This window comes from Lepisosteus platostomus, chromosome 6 (assembly GCF_059453375.1).
Source record: "Lepisosteus platostomus isolate fLepPlt1 chromosome 6, fLepPlt1.hap1, whole genome shotgun sequence".
NCBI classification, from domain to species: Eukaryota; Metazoa; Chordata; class Actinopteri; order Semionotiformes; family Lepisosteidae; genus Lepisosteus; species Lepisosteus platostomus.
Genome location: NC_142616.1, coordinates 12,776,064 through 12,793,778, shown reverse-complemented (window position 1 = coordinate 12,793,778; position 17,715 = coordinate 12,776,064). Strand labels below are relative to the sequence as shown.

Sequence of the window (17,715 nt, the reverse complement as noted above, 5' to 3'; positions counted from 1 at the left end):
CCCACAGATCTGACCAGAAAGACAGCGAGGAACAGAGCCTCTTCTGGACTGAAGCATGAGTGAGCAGTTACTGACTGGAAAGGGGAATTGTGTGCAGACCCAGGGCGGCAGTGTCTGGATTCTGACTTGCCATTCGTGGTCCAGACTGTGTTACTGCAGGGAGAGGGGAGAACAGGAGGCCCATCCTGTAGATCAGCAGGAAACTCTCCCCCTGTGCCTGCAGGTCTACTGTGGGATTTCAGTGCCCAGCAGTAAAGTGGGCTCTGGGCACTTTGCAGTATTACCTGTCAGGGAAGAATCTCCTTGAGACTGACCACCGAGCTGTCAAATGGTCACACCGTACGAAAGACAACAGCGCTCATGTGTCACAGTGATACTTGTCTCCACAGCCTTTCAAGTGTAGAGTCCAGTACAGGACAGGAATTAAACCAGTTCGAGGACTTCAAGAGGGGTGAGGGGGTGAGACACTTTGGCTCTCGTCCCCGAAAATTCATCTAGAAGCACTTTAAAGAGCCGCAGTTTTACCTTGTGGTGAAGTCGCAGTCGGGATATATTTTGGAATCTGTGTGTGATGACTTGTGAGGTCCATGCCAGTACCATAACACAGTGAAAGGGGAAAGCGGAACAGATTCCCAGGGCGATCAACAAGTCTAGCATCAAGGCTTCATGTAAATTCTAGCAAAATCGTAGGTCGTACTGGTCTCAGTGCTGTGCCCTGTGATCATAATCACACGACACGTAACGATTCCTCTGAAGAGTTTCAGCCCCTTTTGTAAGAACACAGTGGACTCTTCCAGCAGAGGGGACTGGGAAAGGGACAAGTCAGGATGGAGAAGAAAGGACATAATTCAGTTTATCCCACACGGACTGAGAGGGACAGACTGAGATAAAGAGAGGACTGTATTCTGTGATTGTGGATTACCACTGTGACAGGCTTTCTGTCATTTTCTGTTGGCCATTTTTGTAAATATTTATTATATATATAATATATGTATAAAAGGGGATATGTGCAATTATTTTTTTGGTTCTGAGTGGAGAACCTCTTACTCTTTATAATTACTATTTTTAATTTTATTTAAGCAACTTTTGGGGTGTCCCACTTCCAGAGGGATGCAATGAGGGGCAACACATGGTTGGCGACAGCACCAACACTAATATCAATACTATATTTTTATTCTCATTTAAATTGCAGGTATATCATTACCTGAACCCATGTTCCACAGTAAGTATAAACCTGACCATAGTTTCAGTTTTCATTTACAGTGTAGCTGAACACAGCAGATACAGAAATACATTTTAAAGAAGCAGTTGCTTGAGGAACTGATAGAAACTCTAATTTCATGCATGTTTCTGAGGAAGCACTCATTCATTCAATGCTTTTTAGACAAATTGATTTACTGAGTTTTTGGATGGTTGCTCAAACTCTAGGCTTAGAAAAATTGCAAAGTATTGACTTTAGTTGTAGTTGGAGTCTTCATGGCTTAAAAGGGACAGTGTGATAAATGCTTTGAAAAAACTTTAAATTTTATTCTAGCAGAATGTAGATTTTATCCTGAGAGAAACAACTACAGTACGTTACATACAGTATTTCCCAGGTAACCACTGTTCCAGTATTTGAATTATAAACCAAAACCCCATTAATACACACAGGAGCCACAACACAACAGTCTGTCTAACTGCCCACTGGACACCACTTATCCACCAGAGCCCCTCGCTCACAGAACAGCACCAGAACCCCACGGACCCAGTTACCAAACCCAGTGTCCCAAAGGTGCAGTCCAGCAGTGTTACTCTCTCGAACCCAGGCCTGCTCAGTGAGCTGGTGTGCCTCCTTCCACCAGGGTGAAGGAGCCCAGTGTCCTCCGGAGGTCTTCAGCTTCCTCTTCAGTCCCAGCTGTCCTGAACACCGTGTCCCTCACACTCCCCCTCCAAGCCCAGTGTTGGGTAGAGGGGAGGAAGATGATGCTGGCCTCTTCCTCCTCTGCTGTCTGTGGAGTCCTGGTGTTCCAGTGCTCTCCTGGGTCCCTCCTGACTGGGGCTCTGGCCGCCCCCTGGCCAGGACTCAGGGCTCAGGACTCTGTCCCTGGGGGACGTGTCCCTGGGAGTCTGGGTTGGGCAGAGCCGACTGCTCGTCTCCTTCAGCAGCTGTCTGTGAGCAGAAGGCCAGCTGTGAGGAAGCTCTGTGTGTCTGAACCCTGTCCAGAGCCCCTCTGAGTCTGACAGCGAGACCTGTCCCCCTCTGAGCTGCGTGGAGATGAAACATCTGTGCAGGAAGAAGCTCAGGAACAAGGAAAGACCAACACAGCTCCCTCACTGCCACACTGGGCACTTCAAGACAACACAGTCCCAACACCTGTGACCCCAACACCTGTAACCCCCTCACTCTCTCACCCTGACCCCAACACCTGTAACCCCCTCACTCTCTCACCCTGACCCCAACCCCTTCACCCTGACCCCAACACCCGTAACCCCACTCCCAAACCCCCTCACTCTCTAATCCCGACCCCAACACCTGTAACCCCAACATCTGTAACCCCTTCACCCTGACCCCAACACCCGTAACCCCACTCCCAAACCCCCTCACTCTCTCACCCCAACCCCAACATCTGTAACCCCTAACCCAGCACCCATAACCCCAACATCCGTAACCCCAACATTTGCAACCCCCTTATTCCCTCACCCCGGCCACAACACCCGTAACCTCACTCCCAAACCCCCTCACTCTCTCACCCCAACCCCAACACCTGTAACCCCAACATCTGTAACCCCACTCCCAAACCCCTCACTCTCTCACCCCGACCCCAACACCTGTAACCCCAACATCCGTAACCCCACTCCCAAACCCCTCACTCTCTCACCCCGACCCCAACACCTGTAACCCCAACATCTGTAACCCCTAACCCAACACCTGTAACCCCAACATCACCTCTAGCTGCTCTCCCAAACCCCCTCACTCTCTCACCCTGACCCCATCACCTCTAGCTGCTCCCCAAACCCTATGACCAGAAACCAGTCCTGCCCAGAGGGATTCATTCCCCAACAGACCTTCAGCTCCTCTTCCCACAGGGAACAAGTCTGCAGTCCTCTGTTCCATGAGAAAGCTGGAACAGACTAATTCCTGCTGAACTCCCGAGTTCTCCATTCCTCTTCCTCCCCACTCTCTAGACTCGTTCCTTCCGCTCCCTGGAGCCCCTGGCCCACTCAGAAGGGCTCTCCCACCCGTGGCCTGTCTTCCCTTTCCCAGGAAGAAGCCAGGCAGGACAGTCGCTTGTGAAGAGAGACAACAGCTGTGACAGTGATTTTACTGATTTACTGAAAGACATGATTAATGGAGAGACAATAGAAAATAGAGCAATAACATGGACTGAAAGCAGAACAGTTTGACACAAACGAGTAGAATAATTGTATTCTCCAGGAGAGCCCCTCCCACAGGTAGTGTGCTGATTCAGTCTGTGTGACTGACAGGACAGATGATCAGTGGGGCTGAGTTTGTACCTCCTTCATTGAAGCAAGGGCTGAAGTATGGAAAGAGTTTCTCAGTGAAGGAGGCAGTGAAGGTGTAGATATGAGACCTGTTGTCCACATTGTAAAAGGAGACCTGTCCCCCCCTCATAGTCCACATACACCCCCACCTTCTGGGTCTTCTGGTTCAGGGGGAGGAGGACTGAGGGTCTAGTACAAGCCTTGTACTCATTCCCATTCCTCAGCTTCACAGTCCAGTAACCATACTGGGGTCTCAGTGTGATCTTCCCCTTCCTGTTGATGGACTCTCTGGCGACTCCTAAATCCCACTTAGTCTTCTCCCCCACCACCACCTCCCAGTAGTGTCTCCCTGAGGTGATCCCATCCTTTCCCAGGACAGAGGGAGAAGAATCAAATCTCTCTGGATTGTCAGGGAGATCCTGTCGTGTGTCTCCATCTCTCACTTGTTTCCCATCCTCAGACAGGATGAGATCAGGATGAGCTGTATTGGGGTCCAGAGTCACATCAGCTGTGGATCAGAGAGCAGACAGACAGGATGAAATGATCTGTATCTCACTCCTCTCTCAGATGAAAGTACAGATGCAGGTGTCTAGAGTGTGTATCAGGATTCACACCAGCAGGAAGCTCACTGCAGTAAACTACAGTTCTGTTCAGTCTGCTGATTTCAGCTGGACTGGGCCTGCCTGTCCCGAGACACCCAGGGCATTCAGGGACAAAATAAAACTGATTTGTTGATACATTAATTACACAAAACCTGTTTTCCTCTTCTCCAATGTTCTGTCACAGTTTGCTCGTGATGCCTGCAGTCACAGGTTCACATCACTGGTTTGGGTTGAACTCGTCTGCAGTCACTGGGGCTTGTTTGTGTGCAGCAGGTAAAAATAAAGACAACACTTCAGAAAGTGTCAGTATTGTGTGGCCAGCGTGTAGTGGACATTACAGTGTGGACAGGACTGGTCCAGATGCTCTGGATGTGTTCTGATATGACTGGAGAGACTGGGCAGGCGGACCTGTGGAAATGGGGTCTCCTGGGTTGGTCAGGACAGACAGGCCCAGCCCGGCTGAGATGAGCTGTGAGCGTGTGCAGAGCTCTCACACTGCGAGAGTCTGGTTCCTGTGGGAGAAAGTGTCTTTAAATCTGAAGCAGACCTGATGATCCACTGTGTGCAGATCAAACGGCTGAGGGCATCTCTATACTGATGGATACATTATTTCAGAAGAAGAAAAATAAGCAAACTGTCTTTTCATGGTTATTCTGGTTCCTCTCTATCAGTTAGATTGTAAAAGTCTCATTAAGACAAAATTCTTAGAAGCTGAAATTGCTGCCACTTCATTAACAATAACAGGGACCTGAATCACACAGGCAGTAGCTGCAAGCTTGTCTCCTCCTGCGCTGCTGAGGACAGTAATTAAAAGGATCTGTTGTTAGTGTGTGTTAAGAGCTGTCTGTCAGTGTATTTAACTCTGTCACCTGAATTAAGGCTGAAGTTGTCTTTACACAAGACAGGGGAACCCGAGAGAGAACAGACAAAGCTTGTGTGTGTCTTTTTTTCTTGTTCGTTAAACACAAATCAGTGTAATACGTATGGAAACCTGAAAAACAGACATTGTGGGTCAGTTGTAACGAACTGACACAGCGCACTAACTGGAGCTCAGCCCCTGGTCAGCACACAGCTCCGTGTTAAACTAGCGCGCCAACTTCAGACCAAGAGCAACGAACTTGGCCGCTGAAATCAGTCCGCAGCTCCGAGCTGAACCTGCTCTCCACTGCAACGAGCCCAGAGTGAGAGCTGCTGCCCTCTAGAGGTGACTGGAGTACAGGACTGACTCCCAGCGCCTCTTCACATGGGGAGACAGCTCAGTGTGGGACAGGCGGAGCTCTGGATCACAGGAGAATAGAGGGGAAACAACACCGGCACTACGGCAGGAAGTCATGTGTCCGTCACTTGGAAAATGATTGTAATGTTTAACTAAAACTGCTTTCCAGTTAAATCACTTTTATTAATAATGAACTTTATTGATGTGTTTATTCATGAGTAATTTATTAAAAACTAATTTTATTGTTTCTATTAATGTATTTAATGTCTATTAATACAAGTAATTTATTAACAATGAAATTTATTGTACATCTTTATTAGTAGCTGTATGTAAAATATTTTGTAGGCGACAGTGTTTTTTCAGATATCCCTGGGAGTGAAGAGAACTGAAATTAAGAAAATATTTCGTGTGAGTCTTAAATGTGTTTTGTCACATCTGGGTGTGAATTGAGCAGATTTGTCATTTATTTGTTGTGATGTGACTCTACAATTGTATTTCTTAAGGGAAAGCAGGGATATTCAGAAATTGGGGGAACAGATATTAGCGTTATGTAGTCAAATGTAAAGGTTAAAGAAATAAAAATACTGTAATCACCATCTTTTTAAAAGTGATGATTTGTGTCAGTTCTAGATGAAGGCAGTCTGCAGGAATGGCTGTAAGAGCTGATGGAAGGACATCTGTGGATATTACTGCACTGAATGATTTAACCTCAATAACTTTCCTTACTCGTTTCGACATCAGTTTGCTGGACTAATAATTAATTTACCTCCAGATCTCACTGTTTTCACTGTTTGTATTTGTTGAGCCATGTGTTGGTGATCCTGCTCTTCAAGGCTCAGCTGTGTGAGTCTGCAGGTGTGTGTTCATGCTGAAGATCACGATGGTCAGGTACAGTATAACTCCTACAGGCAGCGCCTGGCTCAGACAGACTACAGAAGGAGAGAACCTGGCAGTTCTGCTGCAGACCAGTGAAGAGAGCTTTCCCTGGATGGCCAGGTGAGAGGATGGAGTCACTGGTACTGAACTCCTCTGTGCAGAACCGTGCGTCTCGAAAGCAGTGCCAGCAGGAAATGCCGAGTGGCCCTCAAGCTAATAGCAGCGAAGGCCACACCTCCTCCTGGGTACCAGTGCAACAGCTCCAGAGCAGCTGAGAGTTACCATGGAGATACAGCAGGGACCCCAGAGACTCCCCATCAGCCAGGAGACACTGACCCACGGTGCGAGGGAGCAGCGTCCTGAAACTGAGGACAGGGGCTTGGCCTTCAAGACCACAACAAAATCAGACAAAATGGTGGAGGAGCTTTCTCAGCACAGCAAAGAGGGACTGAGTGAGGCAGAGCAGGGACAACCAAGGACTCTGTTACGAGAGTTTGCAGATGTGTTTGCTGGAAGAGAGGAAGACTGTACTCGTACAAATGAAGCTCAGCGCACCATCGACACTAGCGAAGCAAGACCCATCTGAATCCCTCCCCCTGCCTGGCCATCCACAAGAGAGCCGAGGCAGAGTAAGCAGTCCGGGGTCTGACTGCAGCAGGGGAGATCGAGCCCTCTGACAGGCCCTGATCTCCCCCTGCAGAAGGACGCTTCACTGTTGGTCTGTACAGACTACAGGGACTCAACAACGTCACCAAGAAGGACTCTTGTCCCCTGAGCCACACTGACGAGGTGCTGGATTATGTCTCAGGGTAGCGCTGGTTCAGCTCTCTGGACCTATACAGCAGCTACCGGCAAGTTGAGGTGCCCCAGAGGTCAGGCCAGAGACTGCCTTCTCCAGAGGTCAGGGGCTGTGGCAACACACGCTCCAACCTTCTGGACTGTGCCCTGCCCAGCCAGCTCTGAGCGGCTGATGGGAAGGGAGCTCAGTGGCGTGCCCAGGTCAGAGTGCCTGGTGTGCCTGGATGACCCTCATTCTCCAGGTCCTGGACAAGTGAAGAAAGGTCAGGGACCTCATGAGGAGGACAGGTCTCTAGACTCACTGAAGACATGAATCTCCTACAGCAAGAGACTGGTTTCCTGGGAGCTTCTGAGCCTGAAGGGTCTCCACAGCCCCTGAAGAGGAGCCACAGTAAACTCCTGGCCAGCCCCCCGGTCAGTTCAGGATGTGAGGAGTTTCACTGGACCGGCCTCCTACTACTGCGGGTTTGACCCCTAGTTTGCGGATATTGCTGAGCTCCTTATATTTCTCACATGCAAAGCAGCATCTTCCCTCTGGGGTGAAGACTGTCAATGTGCTTTTAAACAACAAGTGCTGTCCTTGCAGAGTCTCCAGTGCTGGCCCAGCTGGACCCAGAGAGCCCATTCAACCCAGACACAGATACCAGCAGTGATGGTGTCTCTACTTGAGCCAGGAGCTCAGCTGTGCTGAGAGAAACCACACACCCTGCTGCATGTTCACGAGAGGAGCTGCAGACTGACCAGGGGAGGAGTTCAGAGTCAGCTGTCTTCAGGGAGGTGTGCCAGTGTTTAGGGATCTATAAGACTGGGAGACTCCAGTACATCCCCAGAGTGATGGGTTACTGCTTCAATCTGACACCTGCTACACAGCTCACTGCCATCCAGCAGAAGGACTGGGGGAGACACTCTAGACAGCTTGTTCCAGTCTCCCACCACTCTCTGTGTAAAGGTGACTGTTCCAGAGCTCATCTTCCAGTGCCTGAGCCTGTGTGCCTGTGTCCAGTGCGGACTGGAGAGCAGTGGGTGTCCTTCAGTGGGACCGGCTGCTTCACTGTAACACCTCTATCTGGAGGAGCAGAGGGACAGACATCCTGTCTCTCTCCCTCTTCTCTGCTCTCATTTCACCCTCTTCCTCCCTTAACAAGTCCTTCCTCTCCTCTTAGTCTCTCACTGTAGTGAATTTCGAGCTCCTGTCTCAGGCTGTTGTGTTCAGTGTCTTGTGTGTCTGCAGGCTCCTAGTTGTCAGTGTAGATTCTAGTTTACAGGTTTAACAGGATTACAATCCTCTGTTTCACAATGATGGAATAGAGAACTGCAGTCCTGACACAGTGATGGGGTCTTCAATCTGTGTATTGGGGACCCCAAGACATGGGTCAGTGTTGGTGTCCCCACAGTGTGCCACAATGTTGGGGTCCAATTCCTCATCAGTCCTGATAAGGACAAAGCCCATCTGAGGGACTTTGCTCACAACATTAAACACATCAGCTGTGTATAAAGCAGGAGTTACAACATCTCCCCCTGTTAGAGTAAGAGCCTGTATTGACCCCTGTGACCCTGCTGTGACCTTTGTAAATGACAAGTTCCTGTCAGTGACAACAGACTCACCTGCATGTTTGCGAAGCTTCTCAAACTCTGCAAACAGAGAGAAAGATGTTAGAGAGCTGAGAGCACATTCCTGCTGGAGTCTGGTCTCCAGGTGTGCAGTGTTGTGTGTTGTAGTGCTGTGCTGACCTCTCAGGCAGGACAGTAACACACAGGAGTGTGTTGTCTGGCCAGTGGAGCTGTGGGTCTGTAAGAGACACTGACAGCTCATCCAGCTGCACTGGAACAAACTACTGATCCTGAAGAAAACCCCACTAATCTGTCAGGAGATTTTGATGGAAAAACACAGTCATGAAGATCTTGTGTCCAGATACAGTCAGGGGGAGGTGAGTAAAGTATAAATATGAATTTGAAGGTAAACATGATTACAATGTGCATCTATTATGAGTTAAATTATGACAAGATAAAATCTATAAATCAATTAATAACCATGATATGAAAAATTGAAATAAAAACATCAAATAAATATAGTGTGAAATAAAAAGTTCCTAACTGATACTTAAACACTTTAAGTTTTTTATTTTATTTTGTTGATACTAAGGTAAGCTGAATATAAACATGATAAAACAAAACTTTGAATTTGAATTAAATGAAAAGCTCAACTTTAAATCAATTATGAACCCAAAAATAAAAACTTACATTTTCTAATTGACATTAAAACAGTGATTTTTTTTATTATTTTGTTGAATCAGTAAGGAAAGGGAGTGAAACACAAACCTTCCTCTGAGAGCCTCTTGACTTCCTCTCTGAGTCTGTCCTCCAGCTGACACACAGCCCTCCTCACAGCCCCCAGACAGAGATCAGGGTGAACAGTGATGTCAGACCAGTCCTTGGGGTGTGGAGGGGAGCACAGGGAGGGGAAACTCTACAGCAGGAGAGACTCAGAGTCATGGGGGGTCACAGCCCTCTAAGGCAATAAGTCACCTGTGAGTCTGAAACCTAGAGCCCAGTATAGATCACTAAGAGTCACACAGTAAGCTCTCTCTGCTCTCTGTAGATACTGTATCTGCTCTCTACAGTGTGTGCTGACCTGTAGGACTCTCTGCTCTCTGTAGATACTGTATCTGCTCTCTACAGTGTGTGCTGACCTGTAGGACTCTCTGCTCTCTGTAGATACTGTACCTGCTCTCTACAGTGTGTGCTGACCTGTAGGACTCTCTGCTCTCTGTAGATACTGTATCTGCTCTCTACAGTGTGTGCTGACCTGTAGGACTCTCTGCTCTCTGTAGATACTGTATCTGCTCTCTACAGTGTGTGCTGACCTGTAGGACTCTCTGCTCTCTGTAGATACTGTATCTGCTCTTTTCAGTGTGTGCTGACCTGTAGGACTCTCTGCTCTCTGTAGATACTGTATCTGCTCTCTACAGAGTGTGCTGACCTGTAGGACTCTCTGCTCTCTGTAGATACTGTATCTGCTCTCTACAGTGTGTGCTGACCTGTAGGACTCTCTGCTCTCTGTAGATACTGTATCTGCTCTCTACAGAGTGTGCTGACCTGTAGGACTCTCTGCTCTCTGTAGATACTGTATCTGCTCTTTTCAGTGTGTGCTGACCTGTAGGACTCTCTGCTCTCTGTAGATACTGTATCTGCTCTCTACAGAGTGTGCTGACCTGTAGGACTCTCTGCTCTCTGTAGATACTGTATCTGCTCTCTACAGTGTGTGCTGACCTGTAGGACTCTCTGCTCTTTGTAGATACTGTATCTGCTCTCTACAGTGTGTGCTGACCTGTAGGACTCTCTACTCTCTGTAGATTCTGTATCTGCTCTCTACAGTGTGTGCTGACCTGTAGGACTCTCTGCTCTCTGTAGATACTGTATCTGCTCTCTACAGTGGGTGCTGACCTGTAGGAAGTGGATGTGGTCCTCAGTGTGGGAGAGCTGCTCCAGCTCAGTGTTTCTCCTCTTTAGCTCAGTGATTTCCTGCTCCAGCTCTTTAATGATCCCTTCAGCCCTCCTCTCTGCTGCTCTCTGCTTCTCCTCAATCAGCTCGATGAGCTCAGCCTGGCTCCTCTCAATGGAGTTTCGAAGAGCAGTGAAGACCTGCACACTGTCCTCAATCTCTCTCTGGGCACAGCTCTGAGGAGACACCAGGAGACTTCATGACGTAACAGGAAATAATATTGACATGTCAGAAATAAGTAATTATTTGCATGTATATACAGATTTTAATTCCAGTCCACAAAGTCTACATACAGGAAGGACAGCATTTGTAGTGTAGCCCCACCTGGGTGACACAATCTTCACCAGCAGCCCCTCTACACAGAAAGTCTGATTATCATATACTGTAGTTATAATTGGGGGGGTTATGAAAATGGTGAAAATCAGGAATTGACCGAGCGGTTTAGTCTATAAGTGAAAAAAATATTCATAACCCCCAACTTGTAAGTGATTCTCCAGAGTATACCCGAGTTGTATAACGTGAATTCCTTGTTCTCTGGCAGGAATTTGCTGGAAAGTAATAATCCTCTTGTAAACAAATATTTATTACAATGAGAAGACACAAACTACACTAGACACAAAACAAAACATGCAACAGACAAGTGACTCTCTATGTACTGTACAGTATTTACAAAAAAGGCTTTTCAGAGACCCAGCATCCTAATCACCCAGAAACCCCCCAGACTTCTACTAAGCAGTAAACTCTTAATGCCTACAGAGGCCACATCACAGATGAGCTGGAGGTGTGGTGGTAAGCACAGCCCTCCTACAGACGGCACAAACGATGAAAACCACCTCATTCGTTAGTGCTGCGTTTGTGCTGCTTTTGTTTCTGAGATATAGCGCCTTGTTTTATCTGGGTCGTGACGCCACTCAGCCCCCTTAAGGGAAACCAAACCGGTCCCATTCGTTAGTGCTGCGTTTGTGCCGTTGATACAGGTAGTAGAGTTTGTGCTGCTCTTGTTCCCGAGATATAGCGCCTTGTTTGTCGGGTGATCACGTGACCATGCCTGGTGACGTGACCCCGTCTGCCCAGTTCAAGCATCTCTTACTGGTGCGAGAGGAACAGTTCTGCAGTTGTGTTTCTCTGTGTGACCGGGTGGGGGGCGGCGATGGATTTTGGTTTTAATACCAGTATCTTCTGTGTGTTTGTGCAATCAGGAAAATTAACCGATATCACACACTAATCAGAACAGTTGCTGATGTAAAGGAACAAGTAATAGGTTTATTCCAGGCTGAAAAGAGAAGAGAAAAAACACAACGTTTCGTCTGTGAAGCCTTCTTCAGGTGTGAGAAAGACGGCAGACAGCAAGGATTAAAGAGCACAGGAGAACAGAAGCTGGGAGAGGGGAGGAGGCAGGAGGGGCAGAGAGGCCACTCAGGAAGTGCCAAGTGCAGAAGGGTGAAGAAAGGTGTGAAGACAAAACCTGCAGGAGAACAGAGAAGATCACACGAAATCAAGTCAGTCATTGAGAGAAGGGGCATGGTGTGAACCGAGTTTCAGGATGAGTTTCAGGATGAGTCCACCGCCGCCTCCCACTCCAGCAAACAGAGAAACACAACTGCAGAATTGTTCCTCTCGCACCAGTAACAGACACTTGAACTGGGCAGACGGGGTCACTGGAGGTGAAAGTCACCGGACATGGTCACGTGATCACCCGAAAAACAAGGCACAATCTCTCGGAAACGAAAGCAGCACAAACACTACTTTTAACAGCGCAAACATGGCACTAACGAATGAGGTGGGTTTCATCGTTTGTGCTCTCTGTAAGGGGGCCAGCTTCACGGAGGTGTCTGATTGGTTATCTAATTCTAGATGGTTTACACCTTCCCCTGCTGACTGAGGTACAGACCTGTGACTGAGGTGCCCTCTTCTGGCGGGAAACTGATATCGAGACACAAACATCATTTAAATGGACAATGACATTACAGTATCTTCCCAGTCTTCCTAAGTGTCCTCTCTCTGTGCAGAGAGCAGTGACCCCAGCACTGAGCCCTGCAGTACCCCACTCAGAAGGATTGACAGGACTCACTTTGCTGAGCTCCACTGCCTGTTTGATCTCCTCCACCTTCTTCAGTCTCTCCTGGATCATCTGTTGTACTTCTGCCTCAGTCTTCCTCAGCTGAGTCTGTGGATAAACAGGGGAACAGAGGCACTGAATTCACTGCTACTGGTGCTCATACACTGGGCTGGTCAAAAGAGGCTCACACTGACACTGAGCTGGACAACAGACTCTCACACTGACACTGGACTGGACAAGAGACTCTCACACTGACACTGGACTGGACAAGAGACATTCACACTGACACTGGACTGGTCAATATGAAATTAATGTCTATTCGGGTCATTCTGTGTGAGCTCAGTGAGGGAATGTTGGGATTGTCATACACTGTATGTATAAAGTGGTAGTAATTAGTACAAGTTATCAGAGAGAAATAAGAAAGGTCACCTGCTTCTTTGTCCACTCTGTCTCTGCAGGGACAGTGCTGTGTGTCCTGTGGTCAGTCTCAGTACACAGCACACAAACACAGGTCTGGTCAGTTCTGCAGAACAGCTCCAGGAGTCTCTCATGCTTCTCACACAGCCTGTCCTCAAGGCTCTTCACAGGCTCAATCAGTCTGTGCTTCTTCAATGTTGTGACTCTCAGATGAGGCTCCATGTGAGTCTCACAGTAAGAGGCCAAACAGAACAGACAGGATTTCACAGCCTTGATTTTTCTCCCAGTGCAGATATCACAGGACACTTCTCCAGGTTTAGCACAAAGTCCTTCATCACTGCTGACTCTGGTCCTCTTGAACTGCTCAGTGATTTCTGCCAGGCTTCTGTTCACACGGAGATCAGGTCTTATAGGAAATGTCTCCTTACACATTGGACACTGACACACATCACTGCTGTCCCAGTATCCTCCAATACAGGCCAGACAGTAGTTGTGTCCACATGGAGTGGACACTGGGCTGGTGAATGTGTCCAGACAGATAGAGCACAGGAACTGCTCTTCAGACAGGACACTGCTGGGTGAGGCCATTCCTGAGCAGAAACAGAGTCGATCAGAGGAGAGGATCAGCACCATCTCAATACAACACAAACAGCAAAAAGTAATACAGGTGAGTAACTCCAGAAAACAATACAGCAGAACAAACAAAACTCTCTGTCCCCTCATCTAGGCTAGGCTAAATATTCTGCACCAACCGGGTACTGCCTGACAGGATCAGGCATTTTTTCTGTCACCTGACCCAACATAGCAAGACAAGAAGTTAGTGGATCCACAACAGGTAACACATTAAACACAAAACACATATCTATAAATTTACAACAAATACACCATCAAGTTACACAATGCAGGGCCACACAGGCTGGGTGACCAGAGCAATAACACAGCCCTTCTTCACAATTACAGTATATACCGGCATTTACTCACACAGTAGATACACACAAACTACAGACAAGAGCAGAAAAACACCTGAAGAAACTCACCTGGAGATACTGGTACACAGACACACCTGGACTGAAACTAGAATACTGCAGTACAGGAAACCCCAGACTGGACTGACTGGGAGAGTCACTGGGAGCTTAAACTGGGCAGAACAGGACTCAGGAAACTGAAGTCTGAATCAGAAACGAAACTGAAAGTTAATTCTCCAGCGTCTGTCGTAACACAACTTCCTGCAAGAGCAGCACTTACAGTGTCTCTTCAACAGTTCCTCCCGTCCCTAAATCCTCAGCACACTCCTCCAGCACAGAGGAACAGGCTGCCTGCTGTCCAGACCTGTCCCAGTCCTCAGCACAGCAGCTCTGCTCTCTATTGTAGTGAAGGAGCCTGCAGTGTCAGAGCTGAAGCTGCAGGAGAGAGAGTCCAGCTCCAGGTCCAGCCTTTCCCTCCCTGAGCTCTTTATTCCCTCTGTCCTTTCCCTCCTCTGCCAGTCAGACACACCGCAGCTCAGTCCTCCTCACACAGGGCCAGGGCTCCAGTCCAGCAGGTGCTCATGTCTTCATGAAGAGGAAACAGGGCAGCAGCTCTTCCCAGCGACAGGGTGCAGCTCTGCAGGTCTCTCTCACTTCTGGACAGAGACTCAGGGGAGCTCCTCCCTCTCCAGAGCTGCTGTGCTGTGTGGCTCCTCTGCTCTTGAAGGAGCAGGATTAATAGACGTCTGGGGTTTTTAGGATGTTAGGCCTCTGAAAAGCCTTGTCTGGAAGTACTGTACATAGAGTAACTTGTGTGTTGTATGTGTTGTTGTGTGCAGTGTAGTGTTTGTATTGTTCTCATAAAGAAATATTTGTTTAACCAGGTGTACCTGGATTATAACTCTTTCCAGGACAGTTTTTTAGAGAAAAAAGAATTCACGTGCCTCTAATTATACCAGCCTCTTGGGTATATTCTGGAGAATCACTTACAAGTTGGGGATTCTGAATAATTACTTTACTTATTGACTAAGCCGCTCAATTAATTTGTGATTCTCACCAGTTTTGTGACGCAGTTTGTAACAGTGTTGTTAATGACACTCAGATAAGTTATTATACTTTTGGTTTTTAGCTACATTTACATTTAGATATATTTTATATTTTAGCCACAGTACCAATTTTTTTATTTTAGTTACATGATTCCATATTAATATTCCCTATTAAGTGGATTTAAAGAAGTACAATAGCGAAATAAGGCTGCTGATTCATGGGACTGGGAACAGATCGGGTCTGGTGGGAAAGGTGGGATTCACCGAACGGCGACCCGATCCAGTTGGAGTGACGGGTCGGGAGCTCGTGGGAAGGTTGCTGTTGCCAGGGGCAACCGCAGGACGCGAGTCGGACCCGAGCCAGGCAGGACAGTCGCTTGTGAAGAAAGACAACAGCTGTGACAGTATTTTACTGATTTACTGAAAGACATTATTAATAATAATAAAAATAATAATTGCTAACACTTATATAGCGCTTTTCTGGACACTCCACTCAAAGCTCTTTACAGGTAATGGGGACCCCCTCCACCAGCACCAGTGTGCAGCCCCACCTGGATGATGCTCCAGTCTGCTCACACACACCAGCTCTCAGTGGGGAGGAGAGCAGAGTGATGAGGCCAGTTCAGAGAGGGGGGTTATTAGGAGGCCATGATTGGTAAAGGACAGGGGGGAAATTTGGCCAGGACACTGGGGAAACACCCCTACTCTCTTCGAGAAACACCCTGGGATTTTTAATGACCACAGAGAGTCAGGACCTCGGTTTTACGTCTCATCCGAAGGACGGCGCCTGTTTACAGTCTAGTGTCCCCGTCTCTATACTGGGGCATTAGGACCCACATGGACCGCAGGGTGAGCGCCCCCTACTGGCCCCACTAAGTCCTCTTCCAGCAGCAGCCTTAGCTTTCCCAGGAGTCTCCCCTCTAGGTACTGACCAGGCTCACACCTGCTGAGATTCAGGGGGCTGACAGGGTGAGTTTCAGGGTGATATAGCTGCTGGCCATATCATATTAATGGAGAGCCAATTAAAAATAGAGCAATAAAATGGAATGAAAGTAGAACAGTTTGACACAAACAAGTAAAATAATTTTCCACATGCTGCAATCTCTTATTTTTTCCATTTGAAACCAGGCAACAAGATGTGTTTTACAATTGTAGTGGCAATTGTAATTCTAAGCAGTACACGGCCCCAAACATGCTCATTAAATACACCATTTTCACAGCAGGTTACAGAAAAAAGAATAAGCTGAAACTTTAAAACAGATCCACACAGTGATACAAATAAAATACCTCAAAACTGCTACGGTAAGTCAAAAGATCTGCGTATTTTTGTGTACACTGTACTGTACAGTAAAAAATAAATACAATTGTTTACAGGGCCACAATAACAAATATTAATGTCATCTGTAATAGTTCGTTAAAATAATTGAATTGCGTAAATGCTGTCCAGTCCTTGTCCTGGATACCCCAATCAAGTACGTATTATATAACGTCCTAAATGAAAAAATAACCACACATTGTGTAGATGCTGGGAACTGCTGGGAAAGGACAGAGGGAAGTATTCTTTTCCGTTGCAATTGACAGAAAGTATCCAGTTGCTTGTTGAAGATTTATGCTATTTTATTTAAGTGGCAATTGTTCAATGTCCTTTGAGACAGATTTGAAAGATAGGGGGACAGACTAAAAAGAATGTTAGTGTGTAACGAAGGCCTTCTTTCCGGAGCCTATGCAGACGAGGCAATCCGGGGTAGAGTGAGGAAAACAGGGGGAAAAGGCAGGAGTCGGGAATGAAGACAGGGGGCGTGTCCACGGTGCGCTGGTGTGGCCGAGGCAAACCATCCAGAGCCGAGTCCAAAAGGGGAATCCAAAACGGGACAAAAGTCCAAAGCCAGGCGATCCATCCAAGACAAGAACCGGGTCGGGACCGGCACGGGAACGGGAACAGGAACAGAAACTCAAACCTTGACGGGACCAGGCGCTTCCTGGTCCCGGACTCGCCTGGCGCGGGAACCAATGCAGAGCCCGGAACAGAGTGAGCGCCCGACTTTCATAGGACGAGGGGCAGGAGCCGGAGTGCAGGGAATGAGTACTGAACGAGGACGGGCTGGGGCGTCCTTAAGAGGAGGGGTTTACGATCGAGACATAGTGCATGGATACTGTCACGGACGGGCCTCTGTCTCCCGCGGAGCGTTGCCAATTACACCCCATGCGGTGCGGCGTAACCCCGAGAGAAACAGGAGGCGGACATCAGGGAAAACACACAAGGGTTGTTCACCTGGACACCAGTCCACCGCTGGGCCCGCACACAACACACTCTCACACACCCTGGACAGGACACCAGTCCACTGCTGGGCCCGCACACAGACACTCTCACACACCCTGGACAGGACACCAGTCCACCACAGGACACACACAGACACACACTCACACACACCCTGGACACCAGTCCCTCACAGGACACACACAGACACACACTCACACCCCCTGGACAGGACACCAGTCCATCACACGACACACACAGACACACACTCTCACACACCCTGGACAGGACACCAGTCCATCACACGACACACACAGACACACACTCACACCCCCTGGACAGGACACCAGTCCATCACACGACACACACAGACACACACTCTCACACACCCTGGACAGGACACCAGTCCATCACACGACACACACAGACACACACTCACACACACCCTGGACAGGACACCAGTCCATCACACGACACACACAGACACACACTCA

The 17,715-nt window shown here is 48.1% G+C and overlaps 1 pseudogene across 1 annotated transcript; it reads right to left on the bottom strand.

Moving 5' to 3' along the window:
- Positions 1-1,152: 1,152 nt before the first annotated feature.
- Positions 1,153-14,582, bottom strand: LOC148660410 (E3 ubiquitin-protein ligase TRIM39-like; annotated as a pseudogene). Its single transcript, XR_015939777.1, has 8 exons — positions 13,991-14,582; positions 12,966-13,586; positions 12,549-12,644; positions 10,420-10,653; positions 9,295-9,442; positions 8,581-8,607; positions 2,513-3,991; positions 1,153-2,405 (listed from the first exon to the last, which is right to left on the bottom strand). The product of XR_015939777.1 is annotated as an E3 ubiquitin-protein ligase TRIM39-like (transcript).
- Positions 14,583-17,715: the final 3,133 nt, after the last annotated feature.